Source organism: Psammomys obesus, unplaced genomic scaffold, assembly GCF_907164565.1.
Source record: "Psammomys obesus unplaced genomic scaffold, mPsaObe1.curated_primary_1811, whole genome shotgun sequence".
NCBI classification, from domain to species: domain Eukaryota; kingdom Metazoa; phylum Chordata; class Mammalia; order Rodentia; family Muridae; genus Psammomys; species Psammomys obesus.
Genome location: NW_026592118.1, coordinates 28,959,326 through 28,982,779, shown reverse-complemented (window position 1 = coordinate 28,982,779; position 23,454 = coordinate 28,959,326).

The window sequence follows — 23,454 nt, the reverse complement described above, 5'->3', positions numbered from 1 at the left end:
AGGGGTTCCAGGTCATCTCCACAAATAGTCCTTGGTTGGAGTAGGAGTCTCTGGGAAGTTCCCTGTGTTCAAAAGCAGATGCTGAGCCTGATGGCCAACTGATGGGCAGAGTGAATGGAATTTTATGTAAGAAGTGGGAAATAGTAAGAGCTGGAGGGAACGGGAACTCCACAAGCAGAGCAACAAAAGCACCTTTTAACTCCACAATTCTTTCTAAATTTCTTTAAACTTATAGGCTATACTGCTGATTTGCAGACTTCAAAGTACACACGAGGATCAGGGTCAGATTGAAAAATTATTTCTTACAGTGCGATAAAATATGCATGCAGATCCCACGACCTGCCGTGGAAATTATTTATGTGCTAATGTGACTTTGGAACATTAATTGCAGTTTAATGTCGTCTTCCCCCGACCCAACACCCAAGCCTGTTTTTTTTCCTCTGAAGGTTGTGGTAAATAAATTCACTTATTTATGCTGTATTTTACAGGTTCTGTGAGTTGTGGGTGGCTTCAAGTGCGTCAAGAGTTTTGAGCAATTGTGGCTAGTGGAGGAAGTAGGACAATGGGTACTATTGTATCTCCTCCACTGTCATTTCCTAAAACTTCTTCAGTCTTTGCCGCCTAATTAGAACATCATCTTGGTGTTCATTTGCCATGATTTTTCTCAGAATTAACACTCTGATGTTAAAAAAATGCTGTTTTTTTTTTTTTTTCTCCCCCAGTGTGTTCGTCGTGTTTCCTTCCTTCTGCTGCTTAGACGGGAAGAAGCCAAGGTAAGGACATGGTAACGGAGGCACCTCCCTGAAACTCACTAGTTTCTCCTGCTTTACACACCTGTGAGGTTCCCGTTAGTGCCTGAGTCTCTATGCTTCAGTGGACGAAAGGTTTGCTCTCTGTGTGCCTGCGTGTCTGTGTGCGAGTGTGTGCGCGCCTATGGGTGCTCTCGAGTATGTATGTACATATTTGTACCTGTGCATGGGAAGGCCAGAGGTCAGCCTCAGGGTCTCATCATCACGTGCCTTCTACCTAATTTTCTGAGACATAGTTTTACATTGGTCTGGGGCTAATCAACCACGCCCAGCTGGCTATCCAGGGGACCCCCGGGATCTGCTGGCTTCTACCTCACCAGCTGTGAGGTGGCAGGCAGCCAGGAGCACATGGGATCACGAGTGTGTGCCACCACGCCGGAGTCTCTCAGGGTTCAGTGGTGATCGTTAAATGTCCATGAGGAAAGTGGGCTGTGTTCATTCTTGGTTGTGTGGTATCATCACAATTATTTTAAACAGGCCCTTCGACTTTTTTCCAGGGATTTGAGGCACAGAAGGAAATGGGCTTTTGGTTTTTCCCAGTGCTGCTCTGAATGGAAGGTGTGTGTGTGTGTGTGTGTGTGTGTGTGTGTGTGTGTGTGTGTACTTGTGACTTGTTGGGAAAATCACTTTGTAACTCCTCTTAGTTCATTTTCCTCAGTTGCTCCGTACCACAGGGAGATTTAGAAGATAATGTCTGCAAAAAACCTGGTCCATGGAAGATGTTCACTCAGGCAAAAATAGGGGTGGCCATTTGCTGTTTGCCATTCTGGGCAGAGTACCACTTACCAGCCTGGAAATTCAAGATTGACTGATCATGACTACACCTGGCTTTAGAGCAAAGACTCTGGCTGAAGTTCTGTTGCTCCCATGTATTGTTGTGGCATAGGAGGTGGGTATGTCTACTTTTGGTAGATTTTATTTACAAACCAAGAAGACTGTGAGATTTCCTTAAACTCCGGCCTGTGACTCTATAACCATCCATAGGGCACACTACTCTGTCTTTTAAAGTGTTGAAGTAGGATGAGGCATGTTACCCTGTGTTTATTTCTTCTGCCTACAAATTAATTCAATTACATTTAATTCATAAGATCCCTAACAATTTCTCTCCCTGCTCCCCTCCCCCGCCATGTGCTGTTGGCTGTTTTGATGAAGAATTCTGCTGGTCTGTTGTCGTTGCAAATTGAAGCTATATAAACAATGATGAAGTATCAAAAGTAAAATTCAATCAGGATACTAGAGAAACCCCCTCAGAGCTGAAGACAAAATTGCCTTAGGCTGCTTTGCAAAGGATCATATCTGCACCGATATGATAGCTTATAAAGCCATTCAGAATGTGCTCTCAGTTATTTAGATAATTGTCTAGAGCTTGCCTCCCAATTCCGGTCTTAGAGAAGAGGCATCCCCAAACACTCACCAGCGAGCTTTGAAAATTATATTAAATTATTTAACACACTAGGGGTGTCAAATGTAAGTGATACCACCAAGGGGGAGAGATCTTTATTACGAAAATAAATTACAATGTAAACAGGCATTTTGGAAAAACATCCATCACTGTACAAGATTTGCTAGTCATCAACACTTTCTGTAGTTGCATTAACAGCTGTAGGGCACGAACACGACTTTGTTGTAAATAAATAGAAATTTGAAAGTGGGAGATAGGTAAGTTGTTTTTTTTATATATATATTATTACTATGGAAATATTCATGTCCATTTCCCAAAGGGGTTTGAAGTCCCTGGAAGCTTTGTTAAAAATGCAGCTCCACCAAGAAAATGGGGAGACGGCTGTCGCACACAGCCAATCACAATGCAAATTTGTACTCTTTGAGGAACTACTTGGGAATACTGCTGCTTTTTCTAGCTTCATAGAGACAATTGACAAACATTTTATAGTTTCTTGGTATACAATATAATGATTTGATAAGCATCAATTAGAGAAAGAAGGGGGAGGAAAAGGGAGAGAGAGAATGACCACTATTTACCACAACCAAACTGACCAACACATCCATCACCTACTGTAGCTAACACTTCTGTCATGTATGATGAGATTACTTCTATCCATTTACCTGACATTTTCATTATCTCCTTGTTGTTAATAGCTGAGTAATTGTCCATCGTGTAATGTAGCACAATTTCATTATCCATTTTTTCTTCAGTTGAGGGAGATCTAGGTTGTTTCCAGATTTTGGCTATTATAGATAAAGCTGTTATGAACATAGTTGAGCAAATGACCTTGTTGTATACTTGAGCACATTTTGGGTATATACCCAGGAGTGGTATAGCTGGATCTTGAGGTAGAGCTATTCCCAATTGTCTGAGAAAGCACCAGATTGATTTCCAAAGTAGTTGTACAAGTTTGCATTCCCATCAGCAACAGAGGAGTGTTCCCCTTTCTGCACATCCTCTCCAACATTTTTGATCTTAGACATTCTGATGACACCCATCAGAATGTGAAATCTCAGGGTCCTTTTGATTTGCATTTCCCTGATGACTAAGGACATTGAGCAATTTAAGTGATTCTCTGCTGTTCAATATTCCTCTATTGAGAATTCTCTGTTTAGCTCTGTATCCCATTTTAAAATTGGATTATTTGGTTTGTTGGTGCTTAATTTCTTGAGTTCTTTATATATTCAGGATATTAGCCCTTTGTTGGATGTAGGACTAGTGAAGATCTTTTTCAAATCTGTAGGCTGCTGTTTTCTTCTATTGACAGTGTCCTTTGCTTTACAGAAGCTTTTCGGTTTCATGAGGTCCCATTATTAATTGTAGATCTTAGCGCCTAAGCTGTTGGTGTTCTGTTCAGGAAGATGTCTCCTGTGCCAATGAATTCAAGGCTCTTCTTACTTTCTCTTCTGGTAGATTTAGTGTGTCTGGTTTTATGTTGTAATCTTTGATCCACTTGGAGTTTACTTTTGTGCAGGGTGATAAATATGGATCTATTCGCATTTTTCTACATGTAGACATCCATTTGTCCTTTGTATACAGGGGAGCTTCTAATTTTTTGAATTAATCTTGTAATGAGCCATTTTGCTGAAGGCATTTCTCAGCTGAAGGAGTTCTCTGATGGAACTTTCAGGGTCAGTTATATATACTATCATATCATCCACTAATAGTGTTACTTTGATTCCTTCCTTTTCAGTTTGTATCCCCTTGATCTCCTTTAGTTGTCTTATTGCTCTGGCTAGACCTTCAAATATAATATTGAAGAAATATGGTGAGAGTGAGCAGCCTTGTCTTATCCATGATTTCAGTGGGATTGATTTAAGTTTCTCTCAGTTTAATGTGATGCTGGCAATTGGCTTGCTGTATATTGCATTTATTATGTTAATGTATGTGCCTTGTATCCCTGAACTTAAAAAAAATTATTATTTATTATTTATACAGTGTTCTGCTTGCAATGTATGCCTAAAGGCCAGAAGAGGGCAACAGATTTCATTATAGATGGCTATTGAACCCAGGACCTTTGGAGAAACAGCCAATGCTCTTAACCTCTGAGCCATCTCTGCAGCCCTTTTCCCATACTTTTAACATGAAGGGGTGTTGGATTTTTGTCAGGTGCTTTTTCAGCATCTAAGGAGATGATCATGTGGTATTTTTATTTCAGTTTGTTTATATGATGCATTACATTGATGGATTCACATATATTGAACCATCCCTGCATACCTGGGATGAAGCCTACTTGATCATAGTGGATGCTGTTTTTGATGTGTTCTTGGATTCTGTTTGTGAGTATTTTATTGAGCATTTTTACATCAATGTTCACAAGGAAAATTGGCATGAAATTCTGTTTCTTTGTTGGATCTTTGTGTGGTTTAGGTATCAGGATGACTGTGGCCTCATAGAATGAGTTTGGCAATGTTTCTTCTGTTTCTATTTTGTGGAATAGTTTGAGGAGTAATGGTATTAGCTCTTCCTGGAAAGTCTGGTAGAATTCTGCACTGAAGCCATCTGGCCCTGGACTCTTTTTTTTGGATAGGAGATTTTAATGACTGCTTCTAAAGTAAGATCATCAGTCTTAGTGGCAAGTACCTTTACCTGCTGGGGCACATGCTGACCCCTTCCTTCTATTGTTCATTGCTGGAATCTTCCGGGAGCCCTTTTTCACTGCCAGCACTCATAGCTTAGTGTGCCCTGCTAAGTCATCTTCCCTTTCATGACTGTTAGGAGTTGGTAAATATATTTGTTCCTTGGGTAAGGTTATTCAAAGCCATGTCTTACTTACTCCTAGAGTTTTCCTGTAAGTTTTACAGCTTCAGGTAGTTGCTTTCCGTAGTAGCTGATTAACAGCATACCTTATATTCATGTCTTTGTTTTTGCTAAGGTATACTTCCAAAGGAAACTATCTTTGATAAAATCTTCATTGTTCAGAATCTACTTCTGGTAGCAGTTAAGTAGAGAAACCCTCAAACCATCCTGAAGGGCAAATAATAAGAGTTCAAAGAAGTCCAGAGAATTGCAGGATGCAGGCTCCACACCATGGTAAGAAGCTGAATTTAGCTAACTATGTATTAGATAAGTTAATTTGTGGCCTAGTTAGATGTTCAACTGCTATTCAGAAGATACTTTTTATGGCAACTCTGTTTCAATTCCAAAGAACTGACATCTTAGTTAATCTAGTGCCCATGTTTTAGTGTCTGGATTATCTTAAAAATGTTTTTGGAAATATTTACTTTCCCCAAAATATCATAATTAATATGGACCGTGTACAAGACTAGAAACCACAATCACACTGATTTTGTTATAAACTAAAATGACTTCTAAGAAACAGCCAGGTCCTAGATTAATTGTCTCTGAAAAAAATCTGATTAGAATTTTCAGCTGGGATCTGCTTTTGGCATATTTTATTTATTCATTTCATAATCAGAATGAGTTCTCGCTAGATACCATAAACCAGCATTGGCTTGAAGTATATAAATGAGAGAGTACAGAAATAAAGCATCAGTGGTTTGGGAGCATAGAAATAAGAGAGTCCCTTTTCTTGTAGGCATAGGGTCTGGTAGAAAAGATGACAAACTGACAGATAATTACAATAAAAATGGTAGAAGTCTTGAGACCAAGGGGGGAGAAATCACAGATGATCTGAGCGTGAAAACAAACCAACCCAACCCTGTTTTTCGTAAGAGACAATATTGAGACTCAGACTTAAAGACACAGGGAGTTACAGAGGCGGGAGCTAGCCTAGGAAGCAACACGTGCAGAACACAGAATTGTGTGTGTGTGTGTGTGTGTGTGTGTGTGTGTGTGTGTGAATATACTGCAAAATGCTTTCCAACATCTGTTTTCTCCTCCTTCATTTTGAAACTCAGATTTCCAAGTTGGAGCTGAGCACATGCACACATGATTAGAAGCCACACTTCCCCGCCTGGTTGTGAGTTTTGTTTTGAAACAGGCTCTCATTTTATAACCCAGGCTGGCCTCAAACTTGTGTCCTTCTGCCTTAGTTTCTGGAGTGCTGGGAGTAAGACTAGTGGTGGTTTACGAGATTTGAATATATCAGCAATCTGGGCTTTAATACTTTTCTGGAGTTTTGAAAGAAAGATTAACATATGTTCACTATGAATTATAATTTGTTGTTAATTTTTGTTACATCAGCTTATGTCATCTGCTAAGCTAGTTGGACTGTTATCCTATAAGGACCTTTTAAAGATTCTGATGACTTTGACAGAACATAGCTATTCCCCCATCCCCTGGTGAGATAAATATTGCATAGAATTTAAGTCTTAGCCATCACCAAAATGCTAGCAAAGGGAATCCAGCAGCAAAAGAATCCAACTCAACCTATGACCAAGGAGCCTTCAACATATCCAATGGCTCATAAAGCTTTGTTGTATCTTTGTAAGAGCTATGTGGCAGGTTTAGGAAAACGGGACCTATAAACCTGACAGACCATATTTACATAGTGAAGGACAAAATCATGTAGTCATCTCTTTAGATGCAGAAAAAACTTTGGGCAAAAATTCAACATTCTTTCTCAACAAGTTAGGTATAGAAGGGGAGTACCCCAACTCAAGAAAGACTCCATCTGACACACCCACAGCTCATATCAAGCTTAATGTTAAAAAAAAAAAAGAGTTTTCCAAGTTCAGGACACAATAAGAATGCCCATTTGTACACTCAAACTCACAAACCCCACAAAGATTAGTAGTATGCCTATACATTAACAAAAAACTGTTTTTAAAAGGAAAGAGGTGCTCACATAGACAAGGATGAAATTGAACCCTTACACTATATAGTAAACCACCAAAGTCTATTAAAGATTTAAACACAGGACTTGATCTGAAACTCTGAAAACACTAGCAGAAAACACTGTGGGAAAGTACACCATTTTCATCTTTGCCATTACTTTGGTGGTTTGAAACACCCCCTCCCCCCCCAAGAGTCAGTTATCAAAGAATAAATATAGAAATGGGATTGCCTCCTACTTGCAGGGTTCCGGTCAGCGGTGGTGATATTGCGACTGGGTTTCTTTACTGTGCTTAGACCTTATGCCTTAAATTGAGGGACTCTATAGGCCATTGTCATATTGAAAACCATCAACTACAAAACAAAATCCGCCCTAGATCCAAGAGAGGAGGAGTCAAGATGAAGTTTACATCGGTTCCTTTGTGCATACAATGTGTGATTGCACCTGGATGAATTTCCCAAGTGTTCTATGGTCCACATATACTTAGGAGGAAGGTAGCCACTAAGAGAAAACAGAAACTTCTGAGAATGACCCCACTTTCAACAAAGGGAATTGCTTTTGCACACCCTGAGAAGGGAGAAAAAGGGGACCCGAAACCGGAAGACCTGAGTTGGAGCGTTGCCTTTCCTACTAATTATCTGTATGATGGTAGATAATTCACGTACTCTCTTGTGATGAAAGCACCATCTATAAAAATGTAGATAAAACAAACCTGTCCTCCTTCTGCTAATAGCTCTTATGAAGATTCAACAAAGCCTTAGGAACCATAAATACGGTAGAGATACTAATTATAGTGAGAGTTGTTTGGGGGGTAGGAAAGTGGGAAGACAAACTGTATTCCTGAGAGAAGACTCTGATGCCCCAAGTTCAGTGTCTCAGTTTTTCTTTGGGAATGGAGCTGGGGATTTGTGACAGGACCTTCACCAAATGGCTAGCTTAATTTTTCTACACTGTATTGCTTTTTTTTTTTTTTTTTTTTTTAGGGAGTGATAGATAAAGAGTTCATATGAGAATAAGAACAAGGATTCTCTTGTTGAATTGAGGGTCAGGCAAAGCATGATTTAGACCTAGAAAGAAGGTTGGGAGACATAATTTTTCATGAGAAGTAAACCTAGCTTATGCTTATTTACCAGTTAGCGTCTTGCTCCAAATGAGGCCTTGTTCTAAATAAAATTGTAATTCAAGATAGTTACAAAAGTCTGAAGCATGAAACAAACACCTTAATGCTCACAGTGAAAAGCCATCACATTGGCCTGTCTTCTCAGAAGTTTTCAGCCTGCTTTCTCCTCTGCTACAAGAGCTATCATCCATTTAAGAGGCACCCATGAAGTTGCTCTAACTTACGTTTACACTTGGAAATTTTAAAAGCTGTGCAACCTGATCGGAATAATAATGGAGTCACAAAGCATAAAGCAAGTCAGTGAAAACATGGTTTTAGCATTTTAGAAGCTATTTCCTCTTCTGCATTTGGGAATTTAAATAGAACAGTACAGGTTGGTGTGGGAGAGGCAGGGGAATTGGAAGCAGAACATGAAACCTGCCGAGCTCATGTGACTACATTCATTGCCTATCATAAAGAATCACTCAGACACCGCTCAAAGATGGGGCTCCTCCTTGTTCCCTCTAAAATCAAGGAATGAAAAGCAACTTAGGAGCACAGGTGAAGTTTTTGAAATGTAGCAATTTTGGGGGCTGTTAGGCGTTTTGTATTGAACTACGATCTTGGAAGACGCCTGGAGCTCTTCGTTATGTCAAATCCCTTTCACATCCTCACGTGTTTCTCATTATAAGTCTCCTAGATTTCATTCTCGCTTGCCCCCATTGCTCACTTTCTTATTGTAAAGCAATTAATTTATTTAATTTTACTTCCCCATCCCTAACCTTTTTCAGATGTCTTTCAAATGTAGCTACTACCCAGAAACAAGGCATGGAGAGGACTGACTCTTGAGGCTGAGTGATCGCATTCCCCATTGATACGGTTAACAGGGCTGTCGGATTCATAGGTGAGTTCGCACAGCTGAAGCCTGACAAAATCCCACATGTGACACCAAATTTGTGGGCCAGGAAGGCTCCTGCCGAGTGGGTCCTCCAGTGACGTGCTGGGAGAGCGCTTGCTGGAAGAGCTTTCTGTCCATCTCAGATCCCTCCTGGTGACTCATTGCCTGAGTGCCAGCTCTGTGCTTTGAACTTGAAAAGACCATTGTAATTACAAAGTATATGGAGATGGGGATGGTGGGGAAGATGCTAATGACAGGATGATAGATAAGAACCTTAGGGGCTGGGACTTTAAGCACTTTACCAGAATTCAATACATGTATCTTTTCTTTTCAACACAGGGAAATAGTGTTTGAATGCCTGCAGGAATTCACCAAGCTTGCTTCCAGAGTGGCATGTTGGTTGACTCCCATTCAGTGGTTTTCAGCTCTTCACACATATGCTTCCTAGCAGTACATCTGTTTTGCCATTTCCTTGGCTGCCATTAACAACTGGAGAAGAGAATCTATAAAACTGTATAGTCTGTAGTTATCCTTGAATAGATTTAATTGCCCGCACCTTAAACAGAGTCCCTTATTTTGAATATATTGTGCAATCGAATGCATTCTCCCCCTCCTCTCGACTTCCAATCAATTTGGGGCCTAAGGCTGGTGTAATCCATCGTTGACAGATGTATTTAACGAGCTTGGCTTTGAACATTCATAGCTGAGGGACTTCGGATTAGGTTTTATCTTATTTCACATCTTGATTAATAATCTAGGAGGAGGCTTCTGGATGCTAATGAAATTCAGTTTGCAGTGTGAAGAAAGCTGGGAAACCCTGCAAAGCCAAAGGTCGGCCCAGATGAAGCGGGCTCGGGGTGGGCAGGTGGGAAGGCCTCCTGTGAGCCGACCCCGCTGCATTGCTCTGCTGAGGGCATTTCAAGGAGCCTAATCCTTTCCAGGCTTTGTCACACTGGATCTGAAGGCCGCAGGGCGCAAGGCATTTTTCAGTGCCTTACTCACTGCTAGCTCATGCCAGCTTTGGGAAAATAATGAGAAACATAGGTTTTCCGTACGAAGGACAAGACCAGAGGGCAGCAGTGCTAGACTGACTTGGAGGCAGCCCCGGGGCGGGCTGCTGGGAAGTGTTTTCTGCACAGGCTTCCTTGTGTATCCGAGTGAAGATCCCTTGCTCTGGTCAGTATCTATGACTCTTCAGGTTGCCTTCGGAACTGGAGCTCCACTGGAAGAGAAACAACTCCCGACCGGAAGCAGTTTCTGGTGATGGAGAGAGCTGGATGTCTGCACTAGGGAGATCCTGGTTTGGTTATCTCTTAGGCTTTCGCACCGCTTCTCGGAATGAGTGAATGCTGTGGGCTACAGACCTTGATATCCTCTCCCTTGTAATCACTGTGGTGTGGGTCTGCTCTCCAAGTTCAATGTATTGGGACCTTAAAACTCAGCGCAAGAGTATTGAGAGGTTGAGTGTTTGCAAGGTGGGGACGTCCCAAGGGCTCTCACTTCATGAATGGAATAACACCATTATCTCCGGAGTGGCTTCGTCCTTTGGAGGGAGTGGGTGCCTCATAAAAGCATGAGGTTTTTTTTTTCTCTCTCTCTCTATATATTCCCTCCCTCCTTTCTTCTCCCTCGTTCTTTTCTCCCTCTCTCCTTCTTGCCTGATGCCAGTACACGGATGCTGTAGTTCTCAGCACACAGAACTGTGAGAAATCCATCTGTTCTCTTTATAAGTACCCACCCAGCTTGCGATAGTCTGTCCAGTAATATGGAATAAATGCAGACGGTTCTAGAAATGCTTTCCTCCTGCGCTGTGAAGGAACCCAGCTGTCCTGAGTTGTAGGCGGAGGGCTGAGGTAATACGTACCAGTGGCCTATTTGTTCTCTAGTTCTTTTTCTGCTGTTTTCCAGTGACAACTTTCAAGAAACAAATAAATCAAAATTTTTAAGTGGGAAGGAAAACTAGAGTTGGAAGAAAGGAAATTAGAGTTGGCGTCAAAATATTTTTATTCCATTTCTGCCTGAAGCAGAGACCACAGGAAGAAATTTGACTTGTTCAAAGTGAATTGAAATGAAAGGGCCTGGGATGGGACTAGGCCTTGGCTTCTCGCTTCATCCTGTCCCCTCCCTTGAACTTTTTGTTGAAGCATCAAAATGGAAGGCAAACAGATCTCTTCAGAGCACAACAGTAGCACCCATATGGCTCTTGTGAATTCATCAGTCATAGATTTTCAATATTTAGGAAAACAGTACTTCTGTACGTGAGATAAAAAGTTTGCTGGCAGTGAAGAAGTTGTCCTTCAAGCTTTTCATAGGCACTGTTCTGAAAATGTCAGCAGTTCAGAAAACTTGGATGGATGACTATCGGGAAAGACTCAGGGAAAGAATTTGATTCTTGCAAACCCTTTTGACATTTCAAAAATTTCAGAGTCACTTCTATACCCCCGACCCTTGGTTTGGTGGGTAGAGGTGACCTCTACACCATCTGGAAAGACAGGAATGCCAAGGAAAGTTCACTTGCCTAAGAAACCAGATGGCTGCAGCTTTTGCACGGGCAACAAACTGATTAACAATATTTCATTCACCAAAATAACGTGAGGAAGGAAGACTTTCATATCCTGATTGGCTTCTTGACAGCAAACTGGAGCAGGGGTCATTCGGGGAGACATCTCCATCTTAATTTCCAGGTGGCTCTCACTGTGTTTGAGAGGCTCGCCAAACCCTTGCTACTCCGTCCTCATGCATTTATCTGTGGAGAAGAGGTGATTGTATGTTTTCATTTGTTCTGAGGGTTATTTTCACTGCTTGGAATGAATGGTGCTAGACAAGTATAAATATATGTGGCTATTTTGAATATCTTTGGTTCAAACCCTGTACTTCAAAGGTCCGTGATTGGAGGGTAGAAGTCGTCCTAACACCAAAGAGTGAGTCATAGGCCCCAGGAAATGTACATTTTGATAGCCCCTAGATAGGAAAAACATGTCTTTCTCACAAAAAATAGATTTGACCTTTAAAATTTTTATTTTCTAATAAAATAATGCTAGTACATAGATGTTTTTCTCTTAAAAAATAACTTTTGCTTGAATTCTGTGAGTTTTATGACTTGGAGAACATGTGGCTGACATTGTGGCACATATGTAGAAGAATGGAAAAGGTCTACTTCAAGAAAAAAGTAAAACAGTGGAGGGGAAGCAGAGGAAAAGTAAAATCAAGTTGAGATCAAAGGCGGGGTAAAAATGTCATTGGAAAAAATAGGAGAGTCCAAATCGTCTTGAATATTTTATAGAGCGCTTGAGTGTAAGCTTGATCACCCAAAGGACACACCACAGGGATCAGTGTTCAAAAATGAACAACAGCTGTTGGATGTCAACAGACAATATCCCAGTGGGTGGAGAGCATTCTGGGTGAAACACTGTCTTCAGGTGGTCGCTGGTCCTTTGGGTAAATCTTTGATGAGGAATAAAACTCGTTCTCATTGTTAGAGGATCATTAGAGCAACCCAATAGTTTTCTAGTGAATGTACTTCAAAGTGAGGAAATTTAATTAGTTAATGGCCGTTTACAGAACATCTTCTAGATGTAAGTCACCGTACTTGTCATAAAGCTTCCCCACAGGAGTTTATCACTGGAGACGACTCTGATTAACCAACGCCTTTAAGCAACTCTAGTTGTGTGGGGAGGAATGATTGTTTTTTCAGGAGTGAGATCTCCTCTGAGGCGTCTTCTCTGGCATCTCTATTTTTAGTGTTTCCGCCTGATTGCTCCACTCAGTGTTTGCTCCATTGCCGAAATTTCTTCCTCCAAGGATTTCTAATCTTCTGAAACTTTATGTGCATGCTTTTCTTTATTCATTATTGGTCTTCCCTTTCGGTAGTAAGTTCTAGAAAATTGGAGATGGTGTTGTTTTCTTCACCACACTATGCTCAGTGCCAAGAACAGAACCTGGCACACTGTGCGGCAGGCATTTAAAAATGCATCCAGTGATATCCTAGACCCGATACTTAATGAAAGAACTCATATAAAGAGGGCATATGTAATTATGATGAGCAGAAAATGTAGAAGGCACAGAATAGAGAGGGAGGCCCATCACAATTTGCAATGTTGTTCGTGTAGGTTGAGAAAACAACAAGTCAGGATAACCTCTGGTCAAGCTGAGTGTGTCTGAGGACCTTGCTTTTTGTGAAAGGATGGGGCGGGCTGTGTTTTCAGGTTGTTTGGGGCCTAGCATCAGCCAACCCTGCTGCTTCTTTCCTGCTTCTCTTCCTCTCTCCTGACCGCTGTCTCTAAGCAGAGTGCTGAGGGCTCTTGTTCTAGTTTCAGGGACCTGGACACTGACTGTTCTGCCAAATTTAAGCCATTTAATTATTACAGAGATATTATTTGATGCTATACTAATCAATGGGACCACCCAAAGCAGATAATGCCTTAACCCTAAGTGGGATTTATTGTCGATGGCTGACAAATTTTTAGCTGGAGCTGCAAAAAGTCTGTTTCCTCTTCTTAGAGGAGGACCATAACCTCTTTGGGAGCATGTGATCTCTAGCACTGTTGATTTGTGACATCAGTTGGAAATAGAGAGCAGGAGATATTTGAATTTGTTTGCCTAGTCACTAAAAGAAGACTCAAGAACTTAATAACTGTGCTTCAAAATGATTGCCATCTTATATTATTAACACAATTATTGCACAAAACTCTTTTAAAATTTTACTATGTGATTTTTTTAAATTTTTTTCTGATATGCTATATACTGTATCTGCAGATGCCATCGAAAAATCCTTGCAAATATCCAAGTAAGTGGATGAAATGATAGATGAAGAAAAAAATCAGTTTGTAAATTCATGTCATGGGGCTGTAAATCGATCCGTGTTGTTCCTTTGAGATGGAGGTATATCATTACCAGTTTGAGCGCCCAACACACCTTCAATGAAATGCAGAAACCTCTTTCTTCCCTGTGGAGTTAACAGTTCCGAAACATTTGAAACCAGTTTCAGCTCTCAAAAACAATATCATTCGCCTGTCAGTAGCAGTGATGGTAGTGTGTACTCTCCTTACTGTCACGATTTGGTTTGAGAGTAGTTCCGGCGGAGAGAGGTGTGAGCCTTCCGTTAAAGAGGTGGGCAGATGAGGCTGGCGCGTGGTGCTTACCCACGGCCTCAGGAACCACTCAGCCCTTTACAGATTATGGAGTGGGCTCTAGAAAGGAAAGGAAATGTCTCGACGCCTCCTTCTCCAAAGAGTTTGCAATCTAGCGAGTTATAAGACGTTTGGAAACAATTTGATATGATGCGGACATGGGAAGACAGAGACTCAAATCATACGCAGTGTATGAGCGCTGAGAAAGAATGCAGGCACTGTGTGGGTCACTGAACACTTCCGGAGGAGAATGCAGGCTGAATCACCCCAACAGCACTCTTCAGAGTGATGTTTGATGCTGAAGGTTGGGAAGCAGATAGACAACACGTTTCCATCAGTGACTAAGTGGTTCACTCTGGCTCGAATATGGGCATCTGGGTAAGATGGTTTGTTAAAGGATGCAATGGTAAATTCGTCACAGGCTAATTCTCTTGTCTCGAGAATAAATTTAATTTTGTTCTTCAGCTGTGAGAGCGCTTAGACCAAATTTTAGAGTTATTTTGAAAATTACACTTGTTTGCCTGTTTACGTGTGGCTGGATGGCATGATGAAGACAACTTTTGGGGATTTGTTTTCTCCCTCTGCCACGCGGATTCTGAGAGTGAAACTCAGGCACTAGGCTTGGATCCATGACAGGTACTGTGAGAGGCTCTCTCTGAAATATGATTTATCATCTGAATAAAGATCAGTAAAATGTGCTTCGGTTCATTCATTCCCCAGTTTCTCATCTAGAAGACTTTGCGTCTTCTACTGGAATGTCTTCTTTTAAGTTTCTGTATGTGTAAGAGCTATGGACCCCATTCCCCCAATTCCCCACTAGCCCAAACTACTTCAGAAGCTCACTCATCCAATTTTCTTTCATCTCAGAAATACGTATCATGTAGGATAGTTTTCAGAATGCAGGTCCTGGCGTCAGAATATGTGGATTCTGACGGACCCTAACTGTACATTTCCATTTGCAAAGAAGCTAACACCAGTCCCTATGTCACAAGCTTGACTGAGTATTAAATGATGTGGTAGTTGTTTGTCATGTGATGAAATACTTGAGGAAAACACCCTAGGAAGAAAGTGTATATTTTCATCGTTTCAGTCCAGTCACTCAGTCCCATTGATTTTGGCCTATGGCAAGGCAGAAGCATCATGGCAGAGAGTACAAGGCAGAACCGGGCTGTTCACAGTGTGGTGGCCAGGAAGCAGAGAGAGTGAGGACAAGCTCGTGCTAGTGGGCATGACTGCTTCTTCTGCTTTGCCCTATCTTGACCCCTAACCCACCGATGGTGCCACCCGTAGGCACGCCCGTGCTCTTCTCTAGGTTACTATCCCACATTCTAAGTTACTCAAGAAACACAACAAGAAGTGCATTTTACTAATCCCCTGAGTGTCTCTCAGTCCAATCAGGTTGGCAACTGGGATTAACCATCACGCTGAGTTCCCTCAGGCGAAGCAACTCACCAAGCACATATTTAATAAACAGTGAATGATGGTCTTTGTCATTCCTCCTTTTGGCACAAACCCTAGCCCACATTTTACTGTAGCTATTTATGTAAATCTTTCTCATTGACCCGACTGTCACCTTGAGGGTAGACTCTTTTCCTGTTTGTTTCTTTGTTTGTTTTAAACACTATCATAATGCTTCACACAAAATATGTTTGCTGATATGTTAATCTGTTCTATATTGTTGGTCTTGAGTACAACACTTCCTTGTTTAAAGAAAGGAAAACATCAGCCTGTATTCCCCACCAAGCTTAAACCATCAGCTTAGGATTTTTAGTTGACCATAAAACATTTGCCATTGATATTGGTGGTGTCCTTAATTCTGAATATTTGGTTAGGAATGTAACTGCCAATTATTTCACTTTTGTGGTGGGAAACATAATCTTGTTTATGACTTGGTTTCTAGGAATGGTGAAAATTAAGGGTTGTTTGTGCTTTCCATAAAATATTGATATATATTATCACAGGTCTTATAATTTCCTAGTTTTCCTGTCTACTTCTTGGACACTAAGCCAAGAAAGGCTTCCCACTGAATTGTCCTCCTACACAGGAACAGTGTGGGCAAGTAACTATAAGCCACATTTTCCCATGTAACAGGAAACACATCAAAGTCTTGTTTAAGTCAAAGTCTTGTTTAAGCTAAGCGCATCAATTGCAAATGAAACTCCACCCACATCTAGTCACGCCATGTCTGTGTTATAAGGAGCTCCGCTTAAATGAGTTTTCAGTGGAATTGAAGTTTGTCATGCAGGTTCCCAAACTTTCTTCATTTTAGTTATATTCACAAAAATTTTTTTAAACAATGATTCCATTTTCTACTTAAAAAAAAAATTCTTCTTTCATAGTTTCCCTTCCTCCCCTCCCTTTGGCTTCTCCCACTCTCACCTCCTCTCTGCCCCAGACCTCCCCTCAGAAAAGAGCAGACCTGTCAGGGACATCAGCCATACATGGTATAACAAATTCCAATAAGAGCAGGAACCTCGAGGCTGGACAAGACAACCCTGTAGGAGGAGAAGGGTCTCACAAGCACGCAAAAAAGTCAGAGACAGTGCCTGCTCCCACTGTTAGGAATCCCAGAAGAACGCCTAGTTACTCAGTGGTAACACATACACAGAGGACCTAGACTAGACCCCTACAGTCCCCACGAGTCCCTGTCAGTTGATTCTATGGGCCATGTTCTTGTGGTGTCCCCAATACCCCTGGTTCCTTAAGCATACAGTATCAGCCACCAGCCTTTTCACTGGCAGTTCACAACGGATTCCATAACCATGTGTTTAAACTATATAAGAGATACAAAATGTGTTAGGCCTCCCTGAAGGAGGAATGATTCTTGGTTCAGTGAATCAGGATTCAGCATCTTACAGAGTAAATCCATGAGGAATACATTGTGGACACAAGAATTAGAGTGCACAATCTTGCCAAGGCGGGTGAAGGCAGAAAGTGGCACGGTGATGCCACCGACGCCTCTTTCCTGTGTTTAATGTGAGCCCAATGATATGCGGACAGTGGCAGTGTGAGGAACCAGGAGCCAGGGAGCTAACTAGACTTGGGTGGGGAAAGAGCAGAATCTACGTTGAGGCATGGGCAGAGCGCGTGGGGAGGAAGAAAGTAGCTACAAGATGGCGTGAGGGTGGGTGGGCAGATCAGTGGTTCCGGGTGGGAGGGTGCTCTGTCCAGATAGGTTCAGAAGCCAGGCAGACTGTGTCCTTATCTTTGTCCCAGGCTCTCCCTCTGTGTTCACTGTCAGTTTTTCTTCCTTCCCATCCTTCTCTCATCATTATTCTTTCTGCTTTGTTTGTCCTCCTATTGTTGTGCCTGCTGTCTTTTTGGTTTTAGGTCACTGCTGTTAGATACAGAAATCCTCTCCACTACTGGCTGTCACTTTTTGTTTGGACAGCTTTGTCTACGATGGCTCTCTTCAGCTCAGGCCCATTTCTGACTGGGGACACATTCTTTGCCATCAGGTGGATGTATAGACGCAGTATCAGGGGCTCATTCTGAGCTGCTTTCCTACCCTAACTTATGCAACATTAACATTTCTCATGGTGGCCTCGTCTCCACTAGGAGTTGAATCTTAAATGCTTTTCACGTGCTCATATTTTAAAAGCTCAAACTTGTGGTGCTGTTTTAAAGGCCACAGGGTCCTTTGAAAGTAGGGCCTAATAGCAGAAGCAGGTCACTAACAGTATTCCTTAGAAGGTTACACCCAGCCCTGGTCCCAGGCTTACTCCCTGCCTTCTGGTTGGGCATGACACAAGGCATTTCTTCCTCATGCTGCTGTCTCATGAACAACTCCATACCTTCCCTGCTCTGGCAGGCTAAATTCCTTCTGAAACTGTAATCCAAAATAAATGTTCCTCCCTTTGTTTCAGTCAGACATTTATCACAGCAACATCAAAAGTAACTGATACAATTTCATTCTTATCTGGGGGGGGGGTGTCATTATTCGCTACCAGTCCTGACAATGTCCGTGATTCTTTCTTAGCCTCTACCGACTGGTTCCTTCAGCTTTCACTGGCTGAGCTGTTCCTGCTGTAAATGCAGCCAGAGACAGTACCAGCTTGACACACTCCAGAGCAGTGATTTTGTGCCCTGGGGACATTTGGCAAAGTCTGCAGATATTTGCAACTGGGTCAGGGGAAAGGATGCTGGCTTCTAACAGCATAAGTCTAGGGTCTGTGAAAGCTCTTATAGCACATAGGACAGTTCCCACCCCAGAGGAATCATCTAGCCCAAGATGTCAACATGCTGAGACAGAGAAACTTTCTTCTGGGGGTATTTGTTTCAGTTTAATTGCAGCTAAAGCAAATTAAAAAAAATAACAAGATTTATTGAAATGAAAACAAATTATAATCAGTTAAGGAAAAACAGCAAAGGAATCTGAGTATGGTCAGTAGCAAGTGTACCTGCTTTAGGAGCAAAAAGTATTGCACAAGATTTCACTTACACAATTATACTTCACAGATTTTCCTTAGTCCTCCCAACAGCTCTGTTTGAAAGCAGTGATGTTTTAACATAAAAAGGAAATGAGGCATACAGTATATGATGACTCTCTTAGAGACCCCATGCAAACAAAGATTTGTGGATTTTTTACCCCCACAAAAAATAAAGCTGCTCACCCCAACCCCCCACCACTGAAAATAAAACTACACAAGACCATTCATTCACACAGCTTCACTGGAGCTATAATGGCAGAAAATAAGGGCAGGAACCAAAGCCCGCTGTCACAAAGAAGTAACTCTCCCCATTCTGTATTTGGTATTTAAAAATAGGAGAGAAAGCGCATAGCTTGAATCTGAGATAATGCTGGCCGCTTTGTGAAGGCTCTCCCAGAGCGTCGCCTTCGAAACAAATTGGCCCTCTCCTACAAAGGTTTCTTTTCTGTATTCTCGAAAACTCATTTTTAATGGCTTGTGTGGCATCAGCTATGCCCCTCAGCTGTAATGAACCTCTCTGCAAGCCACCACACGCCGGCCAGAAATGAATCTCAGCAGAGAGGAAAGTGCCGGAACGTTAATAGGTTTTAATCCAAGGTAAGCAAACCTATTGAGCCGCCACCGTGTGCTTTGAAAAATCTAAATGTCATGAAATTTTCATCCGTTTTCCCTCGACTGCAAATCAGTTTGGGCCCAGAGACAGCCAAGGAAGGATCAGAAGGGGAAATCTCAAATGCATATAACTGCCCAGGAGCACACCTTGAGGAGTTTACAAGCACCATCCAGGCAAAACAAAGTAATAATTGATGGAGCACAGGGGAAAGTGTCGGCCGTGGTAAGCGGGCACGTGGAAAGCCAGTGCATGCGGTACACTTTGTCTTGCGATGTGATGTATTTGATCGTATCGTCGGGATACAGGGTGAGGGCGGGGGTTGCTGAAACCTGAAATTCTCTGTTACACGGGCTCACAGGTTTTCACGGAAGCAGAGTGAATGCACTGGTTCTAGCCAACTCACAGAGATTTAGTTGCCAAGCACTCATCTGAGATTGCATTTTGCACAGTGCCTTTGCAGCTTTTGATAGATGCTGAGCCACTGTGAAAATAATAAATAGATGCGAGGTAGAGGGGCAAAACAAATTAGTTTTTAAACTGGTGAGACTTTTGCGTATTTGGGTGTCTGGAGTCTAATTTAGTATTTTTCTTCCTTTTACAGGTAGGTAACAGTGAAATATACACCTGGTCAGGGACTCCTTCTTAGGCCTCTGGGACTAGGGTTACTGATCCCATTTTCAAGTGTCTTGTAGATATGTTAATTGCTCTAGTTAACCAGAGTGATAGGATCTCTTCTCTCTCATGAAAGACTGAGTATGTCCCTAGTCATAGTGTAAATGACTCACTAAGGCAAGTTATGCAAGTCCTGAGGCTCTGGAAAGGAACACTTAGAACTTAGTCATATTTTCAAATTTGTATTGAGACATCGTTGCTGAGCTTGCTGTGTGCAAGGCATGATTCCAAGCGCTTTATGACTTTAATACTCATAAGACTTTATGGCGGGGGCCTCTCATTTTACCTTATTTAAATGAGCCAGCAGAGGTATGGGGGAAGTTAAATAATTTGCCCAAGGTCACATGGGAGCCATAAGTACAACTTGAATGCAGGCAGTCTATCTTTGGAGTCTTTGTGTGCTCCTGCTGCTACCCTGTTTCATTGTCCTGTTATCAAAGTCTAAGTAATTTGCAGCCACCCACAGGGAAATCCCAGTGGACTGGAAAGAGTTTGCTTTGACTCAGGTGTACTCTGTGTCTCTCTGCAAACTCCTTCCCTCTCCTTACAGGAGCTGCTGTGTTATTGATGGCGCTACCCATAGTTTGTGAAAACTGAGGCTACAGGTGAGCCTTTCACGCAGCTCAGCGTTCTGCTACCCTGGGACATGGATGGGAGACCTGAGAATGTCGCCATTTTTCCCAGTTGACAGGTCTTCAGAGCAAATGGGAAGAGAAGGAGTCAGAAGGTCTAGGATAAGTCTCAGACTGTCATGCACTTACGAATCTCTCAGTGATCTTGATTCTCACTTATAGGTTTAGAGCGGAAAAAGGCTTTTTCTGACTTTGAAGAGATGCTGGGCCAGAAACCATATTTTGTTATTGCTTTTACACTTAAAAAGATTACCTTAATTTTCATACATGGATGTAATGTGTTTTGATCAGATCTATCCCATACCTTCCAACCTTTCCCATATTCCTCACCACTTTTCCCTCCCAATTTCCTGTACTGTTTTTAAAACTCATTGAGTTCACTTCATGTGGCCAGTATCATTCACGGGTATAGGGGGATCAACTAGAACTTTCAGGGAGGGTAAGAAGGTCGAGGATAAGCCTCGGACTATGGTGTAGTTATGAATCTCTCTGTCATCTTGTTGAAATGCAGATTCTCATTTTACAGGTCTAGAATGGGGCCAGAAGGTCAGGCAGGGTAATTCCAGTTGATCCCCCTGTAAGCAGGAATGTCACAGAGGCTGCATCTGAAGTAAGCTGGCTCTCTCCTTTCTCAGCACCTATTAGCTGCCAGAGTTCTCAGCTAGGACTGGCCCATTCCCCATTCATGCTGGAATGTTTTCTGGCTTGATCGTGTACAGATCTTGTGCATGGTGACAGCTTTTGCAAGCTCATGCATGCAGTGTCTTTGTCGTGACCAGAAAATACTTTTTCATGGCAGTCCTCTACTACCTCTGGTCCTTACAATTGTTCCACCCCTCCCCACAATCTCTTATTCTCTGCATTTTGACCAGCCGTGAGTATCTATATTAATCACTGCAAAAAGGAGCTTCTCTGATGAAGACTGAGAGCTGCATTAGTCTGGGGTTATAAAGAAGTATTTATGATTCAGTTTAATGTTATTTCCAGTTAGCTGAATAATGGTGAGACATCTTCTACTAAGGCCCATGGTCTCGGGTCAATTAACAGTACTGGCCCATGTTTTGGTTATTCCCAATACAGTCATGCCACAATTGCACCTGTGGGCATATCTTACCACATCACTGACCATATTTTGAATACAAGGGTCTATGGACTTGGCTGACAACATCACCATTACCAGGACGCTTTTTAGATATGCAGTCTTGGATTTTGCTCCAGAACTAACTAGAATCTACACTGTAAAAAAAAAAAAAGTTGGTTTAATATGCACTACAACTGTTTGAGAAATACTAGTTTAGTTTATTCTTCAAGCCATGAAGATATGATTACATCATTAAATATTCTACAAATGAACTGTTTATAATGGTAAGGAGGAGAGAAGCGATATAAAGTCCTTACTAGAAGTTTTATTCAGGTCTTTCAAATATTTATTTTATTTGTGGTCTCTTCGATTAATGAAAAGACCCTGTAATGCCCCTCCCCATTATAGCTTATTTATAAAAATTTGTACAATACTTTCAGTTCAGAAGAACTATTCAACTCCGGTTGTTCCTACTTTAGGTTCTGGGTGTAACCCAAAACTCTGGAACAGTTAGAATTTGGAAGAAAGTCAGGGGTCTTCACACTGGCACCTTCGTATATCGTACTGTGTTCTTAGTCACTGATAGAAGGCGGTATGGTCCTCTCAGCCAGGCTGGGCTTGACTACTGCCTTGCCCTCCCAGAGATGTTCTGAGGCTCATGCTCACCTCCAACTCTTCCCATGTTAGCGTTTAGGCTATTCTACTGGGCAAAGGAATGTGTGTCTAACTTTTCCCCTCAACACAATGGGGCACTACTCTAGCTGGTAGCAGATTTTGGAATGAGCTCTAGGAGGAAGGTGAACTTAGGTTTGCTGAGGTGCCAAGGGGCAGGAAGAGTAGGGACTGAGAACTCATCTCATGAAAGGAAGGAGATGTCAGGAGACAGGACTATGCTAAGACCCCATGCCTCCCGAGCCCAATTCATCATCCCGCTCACTTTCACCCACATCTCACAGACTGAAACATCAGGCCAATACAAGGCAGTGATAAGACAGACTGCAGAATCGAGCTGTAAGCACAGGACCTTTCCAAGAAAGGGCCCTGTCCAACTGCATTCACTGGTCACGTGCCCCTGGAGCCAGACTGACTCTGGAAAGTGGAATCTTCCCATTTGGGAAATTTATTCAGAGTTTAAAACATGTTTTGTCTGTCAAAAGACCTAAATCATACAGATGATAATTATGAAGTCTGACCAAGTGCTTCTCCAGTTCTGGGCCTACATCATCATCATCAGCAGCAACAGTATGTGAGGCCTCACTGGGAACAGATCCTTGTTTCCCGGCCCCAGAGAAAGCAGGGTCTCTAGATGTGAAATCCAGAAGCTTATGGTTCTAAGCTCTCCCAGCAGACTATTGTTCTCTGCCTTTTTGTTGGTGCTGGGATTTGAACCTAGGCCCTTGTGCACGCAAGGCAAGTTCTATCCACTGAGCTGCACTCCCTACCCCTCCTTTAAAGGCTCTAAAGTGTCCCTTGTTTGAGAGCCAACTGGTGACTGGCTCTAAGCTTTCTCTAGACTAAAAGTAGCTCTACACAGATGTCCCTGAGAATAGTAAGTTGTTAACTCAGAATTCCTAACAATTATTCGGAGGTGATCATGACATTGAATTATGGACCACATAGGTATTCCCTATTTGTGCCCATTTTCTTCTAGTGAGAAAACAATCTCTTTGCACCAGATTTGTGCCTGGTGAAATTGTGCTCTCTATAATTCTTGTCCCTGAGAGGCTGAGGCAGGAGGATTGTCATGACTCTGAGGCCAGCATGGGCTACATAACATGTACTAGAACAGCTAGGGGCACCTGGTAGACCTAAACTCTAAACGCAAGCCCAGACCAAAACAACACACACACACCCAGATACATACACACACACACACACACACACACACACACACACACACACACACACA